Below are 21,720 nucleotides of genomic sequence, written 5' to 3'. Positions count from 1 at the left end.
TAGCTAGACTTTGAAACTTTACCAAGTATACTTAAACTTGGTTAAATAATAACTAGGTATAACTAAACAATCATCTGGAGGTTATTAAATAAGTCAAAAATGTAAAATGATCTTTTTTCCGTTTAAGGTTTCATTTTCAAGCAAATAAATTTCGAATATGTTTAATTAAGAATTGCTCTGATACAATTTCAAATTTATTTCTGTCGAAACCAAAATATCTCGTAAAAACAAAGTATTCTTATTACTTATTATTATTTATTTACTTATTTTCTTATTTTCGCGCGTTGTTGAACCTTCTGTCGATTATTTACTCCTGTTCAGTTCGGAATTAGTCACGTTTATATATACTTGAAAGAATAAAAGATGTCAGTGAATAAGGTAAGAAATGGCCATATCTGAACCTCCTTACGAACGAAAAGATATTATTAACATTTACTTGAAATATGATGGGAAAGTCGAAAACAACGAATGCAAAGATGAGGAGGTGACAGCAGTCAAACTTACCCATATTTTAAACTTAATTCTCATTTTCTCTAAATTTTGATTCAACTACGGAATAATGCATTTATTTAAAACGAGATAATAATTCTTCAGAAATTCTGCTGATAAATCAATTGAAGTTTGAAATAGAGCAAATCTAAACTACCACCAGATTGTTGCTACGTGAGAACAATAGCCAACAACTGCTCGATTTCAAACTTTAATCGATTTACCAGCAGAATTTCTAAATTATTTCGCAAATAGATTAGTATCTGAAGAAAATGAAGTTATCTTTCCTATGTTCACACTCATTTCTTCAATTTTTCCATCACATTTCGGATAAATATTAATAACATTTTTTCTTTCTTGAGCGGTGCTCTTAAATGTGCTACGAGAACTTTTAATTCGCAAGAAAGTCCAACAATGGCCTCTTTTTAACATCCTCCTTTCCAAACTCGATTTTCTCGGAAACGAAGCATCACATGAAAACTTTTATTCTATTTTCGTCTTATATTTTGTCGTAGAAACCCTCCGTATCCAATTGTACCGCAAGTTACGTATCACCCTATATATGTGAAAAAAAAAACGGCTATTTCTTCTTCGATCGTGGAAATTTTTCGTCCTTTCTGACAAACCGCTCATTTACTGTATCAATGACATAACTGAAAAATCACGATTTTAGAGAAAACGAGTTTGAACTATCATCGTTTAAAGTTCATTTACAAAACAGTTCTAATAGGAAGTTTTTTTCCTTACCAATATAAAAGCGACAAATTTTGAGATCGTTATTGTAACAAATTGATTAATAGCTTACAGATTAATAATTAGTAGGAGATTATTCTAGATGCGAAAATAAGTGAACAATGTAACATTATTTTCAAAAGATAGCGTTTGAACGTGTTTAGTTGAGAATAATCCTGCTCCTCCTCCTTTTCAAATATCATTCTCGGAAACGAAGCGTTTTGCGAAGAAATTTTGTTTTACACTTTCCATTTTCCATTTCCTGCCCAGATCGGAATTAGCCTAGTTCAGATATATTTGGCAAATTTTCGAACTCGATTTTCTCGAAATTTTCTCTATGTTTTAAATGAAAAAAATTTACTTTATATTTCTAATTTCTATTTTTATGCAGAATCACCCTCACCTCATTTGTACCATTAATATCGAGATCCCCTATATATGTACAGACATTGATTAATGTAAATATTTAAAAGGGTAAGAAAAGGTTTAAAAAATTGTAAAAGAATTATAAAGATATTTTAAACTTGCTTGGAATTTTAAGCATATCATTATTACGTAATATGTTATAAATATATCGCTACTTGTTCAAACTGTAATTAATAGCTCCTGCATTTATATATTTTAAACATTCTTTGTGTTGGCGTAATTCTTATATTTTAATTCATGCTTTAATATTTCAATATTCGTTGTCAATAATATTATATTACTGATAATAATACTTTTATCTCGACGTTTTGATATCTTACTGTTCTTAACATCTGTGTTAGATCGACTTAAAAATCAAAGTGTGTATAAGCGAATCGCGAATGATAAGATCCACTTAGCTTGTCCACGTCTCTACGTGTACAGGTAAATGTAAATTCATTGTACAAATAATCCACAATTCGTTAAATTCCAATTATTTAACATTTATCTTATGCTTTAATTCACCTTTGTTTATAAACATCTATACGCTAAGTAAATTAAAATTGTTGTAATATTATTATGTTAAACGGCAACAAACATACCTGTATCGTTATTAGACCCCGTTGTTATTATTTAACATGTGAATAATTCACGAAGCGTGAATAAAGGAAGACATTTTGTTGAATGCAACACATGATTCCGCTATGGCGTAATAATATTCTACTGTTCCATATTTTGTTACTTTTACAGACCAAGTTAATCTATTATAAATAAGCAAAGAATTATAATACACAGAAAGACGATTAGTTGCATTTTATATGCAGTTTAACTCTCGATTTACTCTCCACTTTTCACTTGCTTCACTTTTCACAGACCGGCAAGACGTGCGCGAACGAGTCGACTAACGTTCATTTACGTAACGACACGAAATACGTTCATAAACGCATCGCACTCAAAAGTTGCACTGTGCCGACCAATCGGGCGACGTGAAATAATTAATCTCAACAGATTCTAATGTAATACGAGGTTATCTATTTAGAAAAGGAAACAAGATAACAACAATATGTAATATTTCCGTCAATTTTAAGTTTACACATGGATATGACCTAATATAAATGTAGTTAATAATACTTTAAATGTAATAATAATAACATTAAATTATAACGATTTAATTTAATAATAATAATAACGACAGTTTAATAAATGTAATAATAATTTACGAGTACGTTACCCAATCGCAGTTAAACAATTTGTTCACAATCGTACATGTAATATTATGTTAAATACCAATATGATGAACTATTTCACATCGCCCGATTGGTCAGCATAGCGCAGTCATTTGAAAATACGCGTTTAAGGACGTTAACCGTCAAACAAAGAAAAAGAGTTGCGTGTATCTGTCTGTCCATGTGTGCACGAAGAGTAAAAAAAAGAACGAGATTGAGAGTGAATTGAGAGTTAAATTGTGTATAAAATGTAACAAACTGTCGTTTTATCTAATATAGTTATCTAGTTTTATGGATTAGGTTAAGTTAGCCCTATTTAAAAATAGTTCGTGATAATAGTCAGTGAAGGGATAGTGGAATACTATTGCATCATGGCGCGATTATGTGTTACTACCAGGAGGATTTTTTGCTGTATCCGCACTCTGTAAGTTCACATATTTATTATTTGAAAACAGATGCACAGATTACTGTTACGTTCGCTATTATTTGTGTCTGACTATTGATGTCTCGAACTGTTCGGGTAGGATGCGGATTACAGAAACTGACTTGAAAATCCATTTCTTAACAAAATTTCAATCGATTAAAATAAACCGATATCTTAAGATTTAAATTATGAATTGTTTATAAACAAAAACACATTGAAGTAAATTTCTCGTTTCTTAAATTAAACAAAAAATGGATTTATCCCATTTTTTAAAATAAATTGTCCATTGACAAGAGCTGTAGGTAATATACACAACAATGGCGACCAACTTCCTTTGGATATATTTCATCTGACTTAGTATTCGAATCATTATATCTAATTTTAGCGAATCACTATACAATATCTTTAACAATGAATGCGTTCGTGAAATTTACATAGCACTGTGGTAGAAAGGATAAAATGCGTAAATTGCAGTTATACAAGTACAAAATTAGCAAATAATTATTCTGTAACAGTAATATCATAGTATATGTAAAATGGATATATATAGTTGTATAAAACAACTAATTGTCAGCTTCTTTTAAACCTTATTTATTTGAAACGAGATTTCTAAAAATGACAGAAATTGAATTAATTTATAAGCTATGTTGTTTCCAAGTATGTTATTCACACGCGTACAATCTTTCTTTAGTTTGCAATGCTGCGATGTATAGAAATGAGTTTCGTATTGATACAATAGCAACTCTAAAAAAAATGGCTTGACAATTTCACCTCTAAATGGGACAGTTCGTTACAAAAACGACACGCGCGTATAGATTGGCGCACGAACGAAGGTTTTAGCCCAGTCCAGTAATTTTCTGGTCGGCTTAATCGTACCTGAAACCACTTTGGCAACGTTACTCGCACATGCGTATACAAGCGTAACGTTGGAAAGAGATGTGGGTAGTCGGAAGCCACCGTGATATAGTGGAAGAACGGAGGGAGATCCGATCAACAACAATAAGAGAATAAGAGTAGAGTGGAAGAAATATCGAAAGAGCTACGAAAATAGAGCACGCGAGAAAGAGAAAGAGCGGTTCATATGCGTATGAGAGAGAAAGAGAGTGCAGGAAGAAATAGAAAGGGGGAATAAAATTCCACGAGTGGAACACAGACGCACCAGGTCAGGAAGAGGTGAAGAAAGAGAGAGGGAAATAGACCAATATAAGCTGTTAGCTTGCAGCTGTTTGTGCAAACATTATCCAGAACCACGTTCTACGTTTCGTCCCTTTGACAACAGGACTACAAACAGAGGCTAGTATCACGTGGTTGCGGGTCATGGAGATATGTTTCCCAGTTTCTATCCCTTTCCCTTCAATGCGAATTTACACGTGCAACTGAGTATCTTTTGAAGTGCTCAATTCGACCATATTGAAATCAGCGATTTCGGAATGACGAATATTTTCAAAAAAAAGCTACAGCAAATTATGTAATTCTTCGATGACTCTTATTTTATATTCATCTTTCCTCCACCTTTCAACTTTGTTTCTCGATCGCTATGATATTGTCAAATTTTATAACGAGAATTATCTGGTTGCAATATTTAAAATTTTCAGAATATTTATACTTTCTGCACGCTCGGCTGCCTAGTTTCTGGCAATGTGAAATTTGATATTGATCAGCATAGTTAGGTAATAGTTTCCTCCCTCGCTAGGAAGTAACTTCTCAATCGGGCAATAACTGTTTATCGAAGGTATTTTCTATTGAAGAGATATTATCGCGAAGAAAAGAAAAGCAAACTGACCTTTATGATTCGTAGTTAATAAAATTTCGACTTTAATTACTTTAAGTGAACAAAAAGACACCAAAAGAAAATATACAAAAATAGGACCACATTGAGTAAGCGGGGGACGAAAATAAATCTAAAGTTTTTACATTTTTCCCCATTATGTAACGTTAATTTTTCAACGAAACGAGATAAAGGAATACTTGAGCGATACAAGGGTTTTATAAAAATTTTAATCGAAAAACGTAGAGAAGCAATCATTTTATACAAAAAATTTATTATCTTTGCAATGTTATGTTTGTATGATTTATATTTTCGCACAACAATTTATCAGTGTTTTCGAAAAGAAAAAACAAATATAAAATGAATATAATCGTTTAGCTCTGGAATTAAAGAGACAATGATATATAATAAATATTGCTATTAACCGATTGCGATGATCTTGTTTTCTTATTTGTTCCAGAGTATGGGAACTATTTAAGACTTTCCTATCGTTCCATAAATATTCATAGAATGCACGAATATGTTGTATAATCTTGAAACGTAACATATTTATGGGAAATAAAAATAGCCTTCATTGATTAAGGAACATTGTGGAAATGATTTTAAATATGGAATCGCTTTGTGCATTGATCGAATCAACAGATTATATTTTACAAATCAACTACTTTAATTCTTTGTTCTTTTGGTTCGAAAAATTTGAAAGAAAAGTAGTTGAAAAGAATCAAAAACAGAATATAGAGAAGTTAATGAGTTGTGCAGATTATAATATTATAGTAAAATATGTAATACAAAATAGCAGTTATACTGTATAAATTGACAATAGTCACTTGGAAACAAAATAGATTTCAAATCATTTCGGTCATTCTTTAAATCAATTTTCCTATTCAATGTAAACAAATGGTTGTCAGATTTTTTTAATGTCTCGTTATTTAATTTCTTAAAATAAATTAAATCCAAATTAATAAATTCAATCTAAACTAGATTCTTGTGGCAGCGAGTGAAAATTACAATAAAATTTCTCTACTAGGCCGAGCTCGTATTATTAAAAAATAAATAGAAAAATCGTTCGATGTTTAGGGAGGGTTATACAGTGTGTCACGCAAACTCTGTGCATCTATAATATCTTTGTTATTCCAAACAATACGCGCAAACAATATGCGAATTTAAAGAAATATGTAATATGATCATGCTGGTTTCTTGACAGATGGATGCGTACAATTGTTTATACCTGATTTCGATATAACATCAATACTCTTCTGAGTATAAAAGCACAAAGGTATATTTATTCTAAAACTTACCATTTCTGAGATATTTGACTTTGTTCGTTCCATTACTTTCGTTATGAAACATGTTCGAAGTGTCGACCATGCGGATCGACAAAATCGATGGCTTCCTGGCCAACTACATCACCAGACTTGACACCGCTAGATTTTTTCTTCTAGGGAATACTGAAAAATATTGTATATTGGTATATACCAACTTCGCAACATATGATGCAACGGATTATTGGCGCATGATTCTATAATAGACTCGACGATACGAGGAGTAAGGAACGAAACGGTTCAAATATTAAAACGTTATATCGGTGCACATGGTCGACACTTTGAACATGTTTCTTTCAAATTCAAATTTCTTAGAAATAGTAAGTCTCTACGTCGTACAAAACGCAATGTCTCTCTGTCTGTCTGTTTGTTAGCTTATAACTCGAGAACCAATGAGTAGATACTCGTGCGGTTTTCTTCTCTACGTTGGTACATTCTGGTCAGGTTCTAGTCTATGTTTGCTTAAAATTGGTTTTTACGAAGCAGTGAACACAATGTAGGGGAAAAGACTGGAAACGCAGATACAACTAAAGTATGTATGAGAGATGTGTATCTCTTGAATAATTCTATAAAAATGTCCGCATATATGTTTATTGCGGAAACCTGTAAATCTATATGTAAGAAAGACTCTGATATTGTCTTGCATAGGTACGGGGACAAAAACTGGCGCCAACATAATTCATATACATAAGCATTTTAAACGTGTTAGAATAGATTGTATTATCGCGAAAATATGCTTCTCTCATAGCTAATATTTCGCTAATACTTTGCGGGTTCGCAACAGCTCTTATCGTGGTACCTTTAATATAATAGAACGAGTACTTACAGTCCCAAAATATCCCGTGCTTTATCATTCTAGAAATATCTACGTGAAAACTTGAAAACAGTCGGCGTTATCGACTATATTAAACGTTGTCCTCAACTAAAAATCATAATGCCAATAACGTAGAATTTAATTTTATAATTAAATTTCCAGTCATATAACTTTCACACTGCGAAAACAATCCTGTCCACAGGCGACCATAAATAATGTTCCAATTCCAAACAAAGATACAGTCAGATATCTGGGCATGATTCTGGACAGAAGAATGACATGGAAACGGCACATCGTAGATAAATCCAAACAACTGGAATCAAAACTAAAAAAATTCTACTGGTTCATTGGCGAACGCTCCAACTTAAACGTGCAGAGTAAAATAATGTTATATAAAGCCATATTAAAACCTGTTTGGACCTATGGGATCCAACTATGGGGAACAGCGAGTAATTCCAACATAGAGATTCTCAACGATTCCAATCAAAAACTCCAAGATCCTTAATAGATGCAACTTGGTGTGTTACCAACGAAACAATACATCGCGATCTTAAGATACCGACAGTTAAAGAAGAAATATCCAAATTCAGTAACAGATATAATATAAGAGTTAACAACAACTACCAAAAGCCTTGACACGACGGATCAGATCCGCAGATTATTACCCTTTAGATTTAAGCATTAGATTCAACTCGAATCAAATATACTATAAACACGTTTAATCCAAGTTACAGTACCAAGCTAAAATAATTTACTTATAATTCTCGATGAGAATTGATTGTAAAAATTCTACCAAAAAAAAAAAAAAAAAAAAATAACGTAGACCACGAGGGCGGTTACGCGGGCATAACTAGTTTCAGGATAAATGTATCGAAGTGCTTTTACTCTCAGAATTCGCTATTGCGTCGAAATCAAGCATAAAAAATTGAACATCCCATTTAAAAGAACAAAATTGACCTGTACTGGGTGTTTCCAATTTACATGACAAAGAACGTGTAGAGGGCCGGTAAACCAAGAAAGAAAGTCTTTTATGGATTTGCTCATTTTTCTTCATTTTATTTATTCACATATTTATTCATGTTATTATCTAGTTAATGAAGATGAGATAGGGTTGCAGCTGTACTGCATCAAATATCACCGGAACAACGTCTGGCTGCAATTAGAGCGGTCATTGTTAGATGTAACGCTTGCATCGCTGCAAGAGGCTAGCGTTTTGAACGGTATCTTCATTAAATAGACGGTAACACGAATAAATAAGTGCAAAAACGAAGACATTTTTCTTTCCTTTTGCACGATTTTCTCCAAAATGGAGCAAAAACGAGGAAATCTCAAACTTACGTTTTTTTACTTATTTGTCTACAATTACTTATTCGTGTTATCATCTACTTAATGAAGATGAGAGCGAATCGTAGCTGTAGTGTATCAAATATCAGCAGGGTAATGTCTGGCTGCAATTAGGGCGGTCATTGTTAGATGTAACGCTTGCATTACTGCAAGAGCTCCAGTATTTTGGACAGCATTTTCATTAAATAGACGATAACACCAATAAATAAGTGTAAAGCCAAAAACATTTTTGTTTCTTTTTTCACAAATTCAAAATTCAAAATTCTTTTTCTAAATTTACTTTCCAAAATATACTCGTTGTTAAAGGCTTAAATCTTACAGCTTTCGGTAGTAAACTTTTTGCCGTATTTAGAATAACAAAGATACCTGAGGTAACAAAGTTCATGAGACACGTTGTATATCAAAATATGAAAGAGTTGGTAAACGGTAAAGAGTTGGAAAAAGGTGAAGGTTGAAATTCTGTAGCAGTTTAAGTAAGGTCGACTTGATAGGTTTTTCGAAATGCGCGGATCGAAATTCGTTTCGTAGCGACGCGGAGAAAATTCATCCCTCGCGAAAGTTGGCTGGTTCGATTCCCCGGAGTGGATTCGCGAGTTCTCGGGAATCAATCGAAAGTTCCTTTGGTTTCGGAGGAGTAGAGCATCGTGTCCCATGGCTTGCCAAAATGCCGTTACTCGCGGCTCGTTCAAGCTGTCTCGTTTTATTTCCAATTTCTGTCCGTTCGCTGAAACGCAGCCGATCGATCGACGAAACAGCCCTACCGGCATTTTACGAATTCGACGTTGCACGACACCTCCAGGGAAATTTCTGTATTCTTCATTTCGTGGCGAAAGCATTGCGTCGAAACGTTTCACAAGCCTTCTTGAAAATTCACCCTTTCTTTCGCATATTTTACATTCTTTCCTCTCGTTTCATCGATGCAACGCAAAGAACAATTTTTTCTCCTTTTTTAAAACACGTTGCAATTACAAAGCGTGACTTCTATCTTCGATCGTATAGCTTACTCTTGAGAAATTACCTTCTATATTTCTCTCTCGTACGTAATACTTGGATATTCAAGGCGTATTAAATAGTGAAACAGAATTCTAGATCTAGTTAAATGGAAATAAAGCTAACAAGTAAGTAAATCGATACATGTGAATGACAGTAAGAACATAACATGAAATGAAAGAATATAACATGAAAATGACCATGTAACCAAATCATCTAAAATGCTTCTTTACTTTGTTGTCTGTCAGGTTTACAAAACTTTAGTTTAATTTACGTTACGATTACGCTACATTCTCTCATAGACATACTTTAATATAACATAATATAACAGACTTGGGTTGGATAATTCTAATGCTAGTGTGAAATAAGTTCAGGTATCAAACGATAAGACAGATGCGATTCATATTACGCTTTATAATGTATTATGGTCATTCGGAATTGGAGATATTTCAAGCACGATATTGAAAAGTCGACTATTCGGTTACCAGAATCATATTTTATCGTCGAAAGAGAAACCTTTTATTTAATAATTACCATTAAATTCTTTATAGTTTTCGTGAATCAGTATTATTTCAGTTTTAGTATCACCCGCATCAAAGTCAGGACGTTCTACATCGGAGCCGTCTTTATCTTCAACGATTGTTAGTTCTTTTGTCACTATTTGAATTGTCATAAAAATTTGAACAATCCGCTTTGCATCTGATATAGGTTTGTCATTAGGTGTAAGATCCGTAAAAGTATCCATAATGTAATTTTCTTTAGATTTATTATTTCAGAAGGATCGGAGAATTCATTTTGCTCGAGCATAAGGAGATATGGTTCTTTCTTTTCTATTCTTATTGATCTTATCTTTAGCCAAGTAGTTGGGAGGCCTAAAGCGCAGCTGTCATAGTTTCAACAATTTTACAACGCAAGAATCGTTCTATGGGTTGAAAATTTCAGTTCGACTAATTTTTTGTCACTTTTAGGTTTGGCGAGTTTCTCGCGTAACGTGGTCCGATTATAAACATAATTGATAAACGTGATCGATGGAAAACTTTAATCTGAAAAGTTAAACTATGTATGGGAACTTAGTGAATAGTCAAAATAGGGAAACGTCAAAGTCCAAGAATATAAAATTGATAGGTATATTTCTATGAAAATTTCTTTATGATAACGTATACTCGCTATCTATTTTTATAACAGCCCTTGAGAATCTATAAAGCTGCGGCGTCTTGTTTGTAAAACGTAATTGGTTTCGAAACGGGCTACTCTTTGCATTATTTTGTTTGCAGTGTAGAGTTACCGCTAAACCCAAAGTCCTTTATTCACTCTTTCTCGTCTCATGCAAATCTCTCTGACATACCATAATGTTATTCAAGTTTCGCAACTAACTTTTCGGGTTTGTTTCAAACGTAATTCGATTTTGACTTTGAGATCGTTTGACAGTCTCGCACTTTGATTTTTAGTTTAATAAATCATTCTTTACATTGTCCTATATAATGCGGTTGTTTCTAAAATGGAAAGACGCATGAAAATATTTCATTACATCAAAGTATTTCTCTTTATTATACAAAACACGCGTCTTGGAGGACCATGTATGATATTACGTATATATATGGACAATACGATTATATCTACATTTCTCTTTATGCTATTTTTACTAAAATAATTTTCAATTCTTTCATTGCATACTAACAAAACAAATATACATGTAGTAAGAATAATATAAATATCGTGTACTTATATTTACGTGAAAATATGTAAATTGCAAAATGAATTTTGCCAATAATACAATCAATTCCTGATAATTCATGCAATCTGATTTTTATTGCGACGTTAGCAGGATACGAGGCTATTTTTATAGATTTATTCCGATGTATTTATACGACGTGATATAAATCGCCATACGGAGTTTGTTCCATTGATAAAAATATAACATTAAAAGGTGATGTAGATGACGTTACGGATATCACTGTTTGAACGAGTAATAACAGAACAAGTTCGTTTACGATCAGTTGAAATCGTTTAACTCTCATTACTAAACATAAAAACCTGCCAGACTTAATGCATCAACCTTGCGACGTATCTTCCATTCGGACAACACCTATTTCTCGTGGATGGACTTTTTAGACGAAGATGTTTCTAGCGAGAGCAAGAAAGCCAATTCTTTAACGATTACGAGGTAGAAGTGGAATAATATTTGAATCAGATTATAAGTCCGAGATTTATCCAATCAACTGGAGAGGCAGACAGAAAAGTAAGCGAATCATATATTTTTAACGATTTTTACTTTGTTGGAACTGTGATGATCATAGGCATTAAAAAAATAAAAACGTGATATTGGAAATTATCTGATGCCGGCAACGGTAGAAGAGCCTTAAATATGCGTATGTAATGAAATGATTTCATCGCCGTAAAGACGATAGTAAGGACCTTTTTATAGAAATGGCATTCGAAAATGAGGTTCAATGATTCAAAGTACAAAAAGAATGTAACTCTATGCACTTACATCCCTGTTTATAAATCACCAGACATTTAATAAAATTTGGATACGAACAATCTTCATTATCACGAAAAAGGACTCCATTATAAAATAAAATTGGCATTAATCAATTGTTTATAATTTAAAGAATTTGTAGATCATTTGTATGTCCAAAGCCTTAACAAAATATCTCGTATATCTTTTTCATCCGCCGCCTGCTAATATCACCGCTTCAAATAATTGCAGCATTCCGTTGATTATGTTTTTGATAAATGTTGACAAAAGGGGACTCGGCCCCAACAAAGTCGACCTTGACATATGTTGTCAAGGACGCTCTTCTTGAAAAAGCTGGTTACTTCTTAAAAAACTATTAATAAAAAACTACTATAGCGAATTCTGCCATTCTTCTATAATTGCGCGTCGATATTGGTCGACGACCGGGTGAAGTAACCTCTGATGCAGACCGAATTCTTATTCTTTGTTTGCAGTTTATCAAGCGAGTCACGATTATACACTATTTTAACCGACTTGGTGTAAGAAAACGCGGAGCTTCGAACGCTGGGAGCGGTCCTCTGAAATCCAGAGACGAAATCCGTCACCCCCGTTTCTAGGAAGAGATAGCGGAGTTACTCGAGGCTGCCGTAAATTATGCTCTCTCTCTCTCTCTCTCTCTCTCTCTCTCTCTCTCTCTCTCTCTCTCTCTCTCTCTCTCTCTCTCTCTCTCTCTCTCTTGCTGCGTCACGGGCTAGCGGGCCTCAACGGTTTCGCGACTGCGAGGCTAGCGAACGGAACCGACTGTCCTACACGTTTACTGGCATCCCGAGTAAACGTAGCGTCTCGGATAAATCGAAATGCGTTCATATAAATAATAGATTACATTCCCCAAGCACGATGCGATTATCTGTACGACCTTTTCCTAATTAACTCTTCGAATTTGTCATTCGATCTTTACCGCCATTTCATCGTTTTTCCGCGTTCCTACGTACACACTTACACTACGTACACTACGTAGACAACGCTTTGATCAGCTTTTTCCCATACGTGTAATCGCCGGACTCTTTTAGTTTGCCAGATATTCCCACAAGACTATTGTTATCAGTACTTCCCATATCCATATGTGTCTATCTGCGACAAAACGTAAGTATAGCTATAAACTACAAACAGATGGTGAAAATTAGGTTACCGCGGACGAACAATTATGGGAAGAATTTACTGTGGTGGTAACGGTAGATTTTATTAATAATTTTTTAAGAGATAAGTTCAAGTTTCTTCCAATGTGGCGACACTCGACCATGGAAATTCCTAACGGCTTCGCGACACAAAACGCTATACCTTCAAAGCGTAAGGCCGACAAGCCTAATGTACCGTCGATATTCCTACGGTTCTTTCGCCGAATATTCGGAAGAATGGATACGCGGCAACCGTCGCGGACTTCTAATAAATGCGCGCGTGGTGGGGATATCGAGGGGTAACAAAGGAAAGAATCTGTTTGGTTTTGAATCAAAAGATTCATTTTGCCCCGAGCTGCGAAGTGCGAAAGGTTAAGCGAAGCAAACACAATCAGAGAAACGGGTTATTGACTCTTGATAGTCAGTGTTAATTGTTATTTGTTATTAATCGTTGTTAATCGTTAACCGTGGTTAATCGTTATTTTTTGTTAATTGTTAAGAGTTTAATAAACGTTATTGTTGAGAATCAAGAGTATTTCTTGTGGGCACTTTCACCGACGTTCACCTCACAGTAATCGTCATATCTGCTTTTTAACTTTGGGCAATCTTGCCCAAATAATTTCTCAGATACTTATGGATGTAGTCCATTTCTAAATGCTTATCCGGAGGATCGTATTCGTGTTGTACTATTCTAATAACTATTTTACTCAAAATGAATAATTTTCCAATGATTTACGGATGGGGGAGTATGTTGAACATGATTATGCAACTTGGCAGCCAAGAAAATATGGGATGTATAAATATTTAAAGAATCTATCGATTAATCGTAATCTGTATTTGAAGAAACAAAGTTTTATACGGGAAAAGTGGTTGTTCTATTGTCCGAAAATTGCGTTATCCGAACAATTTTAATAGTTCGGCACTGCATGAACAGAATTTATACGGAAGAGCAAGACAACACGTTGTGGATAAATAGAAAGGTGCGAGGCGCAACGCGTAGAATTCTGTCCTTTCCGACGTCTGACTTAAAAATATTCTGCAAAAGAGAGGATGAAAAGGCATCGATGGCTCGCAGACAGTGCATAGCGTGTTTCGACGATATGTTCTTTTCGTTTCAGTAGTAGTTTCTGTGATACTGACTACAGTCCTCCACTCGGTTGCATAGCCGTTCAGCGTAGCGTAAACAAGTCAATGCGCGTAGTTGCATCCTGCTCCTGCCTGCTCTATCTTCCTAGTATTGCATCGGTTTCGCTCTGCCTGGCCAACAGGACTTGCAAGCAAACGTTGCCCGATAAACTCCTATTGATTGAAGTCTTATGCGTTTTATTTCGGACCTAGCTACTCGTTCGCCCTTCTATTTCTATTTCCGGGCCGAGTCACCGGCGGCATCGACGACGCATTACGTCTGCTGTCAGCACGTTCCTATAATTGATAGGGGATGCTACCCGCCCTCTCTCCTCCCCGCACCGTACTCTGAAAGATACCGGTTATTTACATGCGAAAAATGTGGCTGCTTTTTCCAAGAGACGAGGGAGTTTAATCACCGTTTACGCTGGAATTTAATCTTCCCCAATTCAATTTATCATGCTGTTATCGTTTAATTATCAGGCACTTTTCTCAAGTACACTTTAGTAATCTTCCTGTAATTGTAACTCTTATGTTGACTGAAAATTTTACGGTAATTTGGAATTTATCATTTTTAATACAGGTCCTGCCTTTTTGTGTCATTAATTATACGATTTATATTACTATATCTAACTTTTATCATGACACGAAATATTTCCATAGAATGAAATCATATCGTGCAGGATGATTTGAAGAATCGGCTCCAGTGATAATTCTGCTTCGAGCGAAACGAGACAAAAATCATGTTTTGTCGTTTTTAATAAACTCTATAACCATATATTATATACGCAGACTTGGAAAATATACTAATTCCTCGAATAAAAAGTACGTACAACTTTAGATTACTAAAAATGCACTATCCTAGATATTTCGTTACACTATAATATACGGGATGATTGTAAAATCGTGATACGCCTGGAAAGGATGTAATTTCTTATATAATTGCAATATAATTTATCTATATTCGTATTCGTTAGATTGTTATTTACATTTATATATTTAAACTTAATGCAAATATTTTAAATCGCTTAATAACCAGATATAGAATCAGGATAGACAGGTGATAGATTAAGTGGATAATAATCAATAACAAGTGAGCGATCCACAGGAAAACAGCGAAACGTCGCAGCATTTCTCAGAAAAAGAAAATTTATTTTTCGATATATAATGTCGCAACTTTGTATTTTCTCAGTGATATTATATGGAAACAAAATATTTTATTCTACGTAATTTTCTACTTTTACCTAATAATTATAAACTCAAGCATATATCCTGCATTATTTCTTCGAAATTTCCAAAAAATCACTGTTCGTGCCTGAATATGTAAAGTGGAAATATTTTTGTGAAGAGTAAATTGAACGCTACAGAATATCAAGGGGTGTTATATGGTGAATTATTGCCTTTCATAACTGAATGGGAGACAAAAAGACAGTTTTTCGTCAAGACTTTGCTTCTATTTATACAGCCGCCACTACGGGAAAGTGGTTTCAATATTTTGGAATAGAATTATTATCATGGCCAGTATTCGGTCTTGATCTGAACCTGATCGAGAACCTGTAGGAAATTCTAGCAAGAAAAGTTTACGATCGCAAGAAGTCACCTATAGAAAATATCGTTTAACCTAAAAAAGGAATAAAATACGCATAGGTGAATATTTACGACGAAACTTTAAACAAATCTGTGGATAGTGTGCCGTACTGATTATTTATAGAAATATTGAACGAAAAGGTAGCAAAATCAATATCGAGTTTATATTTTGTTCACAGCCAAAAAACCAATTTTAAGAGAAAATTTAATTGTTTTTGGACTTGAAGGGGATCAAATTTTTGTTTGTCGTATCCTTAGTTTTCTTTTACATTAGGATATACAATTATATAAACGATCTTGTCAATTTTTGCTTTAATACAGTGAAAAATCTAAAAATAGTACATCACATTGTGCGACACATTAACCTGTAAAAAACGAAAAATATCTTGCACATCGTAATATCTTAAAACTATTATAAAACAAAAAAATTTTCGTCCAAATTAATACGACACAGCCAATGACGAAGAGCACGAACAGGAGCATGCGAAAAAATTGTTAAACTCGTTAAAAAATTCGAGATTCGTTAAAATTGACGCAGCCCATTTTGCCTGTGAACCCTTCACTCGTATCATTATTCCTAGAATTACACATAAATCCTAATAGAGTCGCATATCTATCTAAATATGTTGCACGATTCCGTTAAAAAGGAAACTAACAATTAATCGTTTCCAGCAAATTTTCGATACGTGCAATATTCATCGTAATACTCTGTACTTCTGATTACCTGTAATACGTTATACGCAATCGGCCCTTGCAGTCCTAATTGTCGAGTAGCTGACATACTAGCTTTTACGTATGTTCGTCATCTAGAACAAAAGTTAGAATCCATGAGAGGAGTTCCTGTGTTAGACCGCAGGATACCCCCGGGGTCAGGCAATGTTCTGACAGTAGTATTAAACTTGTCGAATATTGATGTCTCTTTGCAACTGTGTCAGTTCACTAAGTCCCGTTGTACTTTAGCAACGTAACATCAACTTAGCACGTAGATGAATACTTGTTCGCGCGTTTTACAAAGTAAAATAATGCTGGAATAGTCGAAAAGCTCCGTCCGATTTGATACACTTTGAAGAAAGAGCGGGCGAACATTTTTTCGTCCATTCTTCGTCGCTCAATTTTGCAAGTGAATTTCGTACCGAATGGTAGCTTATGGCGAGACATCGATCATGAGAAATTTCAAAATTGAGCCGGCTATTAGGTCCTGAGATGTAAGGGATCAGAGAAGCCCATATTCGTTAACGCGTCACTCCGTGCGCTCCAATGTGTGGACTTTTATATTGATCGAATAATTAAAAAATTTGTTCTGACGAATTTTTAGTTCTGCCTCAATCTTCTATGATCTATCATCCTGCTCTCGGTAGTCGAGCGTGTCATAAACGTGGTTACTTACGAGGGCTAATTTAATTATTGTTACGATACTTGTAACGATAACTTGTAAGAATTTCCACGATCCCTACCCAATTGCTCGAAGCCTCGTTCATCCAGATCTCTCTCTCTCTCTCTCTCTCTCTCTCTCTCTCTCTCTCTCTCTCACTCTCCCTCGCTGCCCGCCAAGAACGGCTTCGGCTTCACGGAAGTACATGGAACGACGTCTAACGAACACTCTGATTGGGCCTTTCTCGCGCTCGATGACCAGCTACTCAGCATACATATTTTCGAATTCTCGCCCAGGTCTTGCCAAACTCTCGATCGAGTCGAGCAGATCAGAATCGCTGCATCTTTCGAACAGAGTGCTTCTCTCGCCGTTTTGCACAGAATTCAGAATCGCTTGGTTTATCGAACAGTAAACACCTGTCATCGTTTCGAAGAGAATTTAGAGAGAATTTTTACCGAGAACATCAAATTCTTTGATCGTCATCATTTGTATTTCATTGTTCAGAATCGTCTCGAGATGAAACCATTTCGTGCTTCCATTTCCTCGCTCCAACGATCGAGCCACGAATTTTCGAAGCTTCGCGACATCGTTCCGATCGCACGTTTGCACGTTTTTTTGTGAACAGTTCATCTTTCCAGAGCTACTCCGCTATTTCAATCAGTCACCTAATATTAGTTCCGCGAGTGATAAGTGCAATGTCTCGAGCGAACGTTACGAATGAACACACACACAGAGTTATAAATACATCGGAGTCTTTCGCATTGGCTGAAAATGTCACAGTGTACGAAATAGGTGGTAGTTGCTACGTACGTAAGTAAAGGAAAGAATAAGAGTTTACAAAAATGTCACAAATGCCAAAGGTTTGTTTGTAAAAGTCACTATTATCATTAAATGACTTTGATAGAACGAACATTTTCTTGATCCTTTAACAAGGAAATAAAATTGGAAGAAACGAATTTTACACGTACGGCTTACTTTTGTTTTCAAAATTCGAAGCCTGTAATTTAATGGAAGATCGTAGCAGGTTTAAAATACCTGCCTTCTCAAAATCAGGATGCAAAATAAATCTTTTCATAAGCAATCGAGTTAGAGATATTGGAGTCATATGATACGCAATTTTATATATATTTCATAAAAATAACAATCGGCCGAACGAACAACAGCTTAGTATCCGATAGAACGCGTTAGTATCAGTTAAATATCAAAAGTGCTCGGTTGTATCGCGATTTAAAAAAATAAATAGTAAATCAAATTTCAACTACGAGAAATTTAATTCCCAACGAACAGAAATTACTTAATTACTTTGAAATATCTGGAAATTTGGTAGAACCTAAAACTTTTGTGCTCTTTTGTTCTATTTGTTTAATCGCGAATGTACTTAGAAGTCATAGTTGTGGATATTTGCAACTTTACATTGCATTTATTATCATTTATTATCGCAGAATCGTACCTAATTGTGCCACCCTATATGTTCGCATTCAAGAATAGCGTATATTTATTTAAAAGAAAAATGTATATACATGTGTATGGAGCAGAGCGCGATTTTTTAAAATAAATACCAATACGCTTGCATTTATATTTATCGGAATATTAATAAAAAATATTTTTCTCAATATGGAATAAACATTTGGAGAGTGCTACATGGATAAATTAATTGTAAATTGTTCAATTTATTTGAGCGGTGTACGTTATTTTGAAATGTTTCTGTCGCCATAGGTTAAATATATTTGTCGGTTATCGATATCGAGAAGATGGGAGAAGAGGGAAAACAATTTGAAAATAATTTGTGTCGAATATATGTAGTATTTCTCTAAAAATAATACCTTTTATCGTACACGTAATATCTTTGGTGCACAGCGATTCGATCGAGTATTCGTTGCTTCCTTCGTCTGTGCCTTTCCTTTCTTTTGTTTCTTTCTGGTGATTGTCGGGCCAATAGCGTGGCGTCGGCCGATAACGACAAAGGAGTTGGAGTATCGGCTCGCTGATGGAGCGGCCCGCTAAGAAATCTGATTGTAAAGGACGACCGAGCTAACGCTTCCATTTTTCCCGAGGCATTGCCTGTATCCCACAAAAATCTATTTCTCGCTTTTTATTATTTCTTATTCCGGCGAGTCGCGCGCCGTCACGGCTGTTTCGTTTTCGCCTCTCAAAGAAATATCACGACTATTTCAATTCTCGCTGATATTGCCGGCCGATAGACGAGCTGGAGCTTGCCCGAGGCGAACTCGAGTCATCCTTTATCTTATACGAAGCCATGTATCCATATAGCATTCCGAACCCCGTCTACGTTCTTTTCTTTCTCTACTCACCGCTTTCCAAACCTTAGATTTTAGAACGCGTATCGTTTTTCATACGTGTATTTATCAACAAACATTTTTCCTTTCTTCCCTGTAACTGTTTGGCGCCAGACGGATTAGCAAATCTCCTACGCTTCGATGTTACGCGTACGAACGAATAATTCAAAATTTCTTTTTCGTTTTCTACGACTTTAACCCATCTTTCAGACGGTTGATCAATTCCACTTGGAAAGGGTGCTGTGTATTTTCACGCTTACGAATAACCGACAAACCGTGTTGTATCGAGCGAAAAAAAATGACAGTTCGAGGCTCATTATGATGTGTCTTGTATCGGAAGAAACGCGTGGTGCGGCAATTTCACAGGAAACCCAACTCTCTTCTCTCGAAATCTTTTTCATGTCGCGTAGACGATCTGAAATGGTTTGTCGTGTTACACCTAGCTGCTTCGCAAACTGTTTTTGCGTTTGGCTGAATTCTCAATCAGTAGTTCCTCCAAAGCGCGACTTGTCGATCAAACTGCAGTCGCCGCTTTGAACCAAAATCCACACATATGTCACAGAAAGTGACAAATCAATTCGCTTGCATTTTTATTATATTTTCCTTATTGGTATCCATGAAGAATACAGTGACGGATATGCACTTTGCACATATGCCATTATTGACGTTTATGAATTGATTATTTTTTCAGGATTATCTTGCAACTCCGGCAAACAAAATGTCCTTTTCAGTAGTAACGTATCGACGATGCAGACCCCGAAGGGCTGGAGAATTATTTCGTTTTATTATCATTTTTTGAAACCTTCGGAAGATATTGGATTATTCGTTTGTTTGGCTAGTACGTCGCCAATCTGGTGGAATAATGATATAATTATAAAAAAGAGATTTTTTTGTATTTTACAATGAAATTTGTACAATGTTAGGATCGAAACAATTTTTTTATCGATACTATAATATTTTTATGTTGTATAACGTTATACGTATATCGTATTCTAATATTTTGTCGGATTGAACGATATTAAAAATTCGCTCGTAAGATTGTATTTCAAAGATTATCATTTTAATTAATTTGTAATGACCTAAAAGATAGGTAAAGCGAATATCCTGCCTTATTGTGTATTTTCGATTATCAAATATAAATCTACCGAAACATTATCGAGTTAAAGATATTTCTACATTTACGCATTTAGAAATTACGAAACATTCCTTGTCGCATGTCCTCTGGTAACTTAAATTTATAAAATTGTTTAATTTACTGTAATTTAACTTTGAACGAGAATTAAAACTTAATATCAGCCAACGATAAAAATGTGAATAACAATATTTTATAGTTTCAAACAAACGATAAGATTAAGAGTCTGCCATTAAGGTATATATATTAATATGGATTATTTTTACATAGAGTTTTTATTTTTATATATATTTTACTATTTCTACGTATTCGTAGTGTTTTATTCCGGCGGCGAATATGAATTTGTGCAAGCATTGTTTTCAATCAGGAGATAGTACCAACCATAGATATTCCACGTAAGCAAATAATCGGAGAGCTTCGAATACCATCGTCCTTGCGACCCTCTTACCTGAAGGTATAAAAATTCTTAATCTAAAACCAATTCAGAAGAGCGTGCTAGGGAAAGCCATGGTTTTTATAGGAACACACTCACCTTATGTAACAGAGAATTGGCAGAAGGTATTTCCTAATATCGAACCATCGTCCCTTGAAAAAGAATGTTGAAGTGACATCGCAAAGAGGGAAACAGGAAGGCAGTGAAGGCAAGAGAGACGAATGGAAAGAGACGGGAACACGAGAGAACGAAATGGTAAGAGAGAGAGAGAGGGGGGGGGGGGGAGATGAGTGTCACTTCAATCCCTCTTACTTTTCTATGGAGAAATCTACCAAAACAAAAGATTCCTAAATTCTTTCGATGAGGAAAGTAAACGATGGCTATAAGCGGACTATTAACTTCAACGAATCAAAAGGAAGATCTATTTCAGCATCATAAAGTCTTCAAATTTAACGGCAATAGCCCACTGTTGCAATTAGTCGTATAATTAAGGGGTCATACCTCGCTAATTTCGGTAATTACGCAGAAAAGCGGGCCCTAGCTGCAATTTTGTTGAATTTCGGATACGTTGTAACGCGTGCTTTGTCCGAGGCGTGGCTCGATCGGAACCTTGTACAATTCGAAATT

General features: G+C 34.9%; 2 protein-coding genes across 3 annotated transcripts in view; one reads left to right on the top strand and one right to left on the bottom strand.

The window, feature by feature from the left end:
* LOC126926076 (uncharacterized) overlaps positions 1-2,547 on the bottom strand; it is a 77,694-nt gene extending 75,147 nt beyond the window's left edge. Inside the window, exon 1 of the mRNA XM_050742180.1 lies at positions 2,229-2,547. The gene's annotated coding sequence lies outside the window, so the exon portion shown is untranslated. The remainder of the gene's footprint in view (positions 1-2,228) is intronic.
* A 366-nt stretch (positions 2,548-2,913) lies between these two features.
* The window catches only part of LOC126926078 (lachesin-like), a 549,080-nt gene continuing 530,273 nt past the window's right edge, over positions 2,914-21,720 (top strand). The window contains exon 1 of one of the 2 annotated variants that reach the window (XM_050742192.1): positions 2,914-3,276. The gene's annotated coding sequence lies outside the window, so the exon portion shown is untranslated. The remainder of the gene's footprint in view (positions 3,277-21,720) is intronic. The other variant, XM_050742189.1, reaches the window with a different exon arrangement.

The sequence above is a fragment of the Bombus affinis genome, chromosome 17 (genome assembly GCF_024516045.1).
Source record: "Bombus affinis isolate iyBomAffi1 chromosome 17, iyBomAffi1.2, whole genome shotgun sequence".
Classification (NCBI taxonomy): domain Eukaryota; kingdom Metazoa; phylum Arthropoda; class Insecta; order Hymenoptera; family Apidae; genus Bombus; species Bombus affinis.
This window is presented reverse-complemented; position numbering and strand designations above follow the sequence as displayed.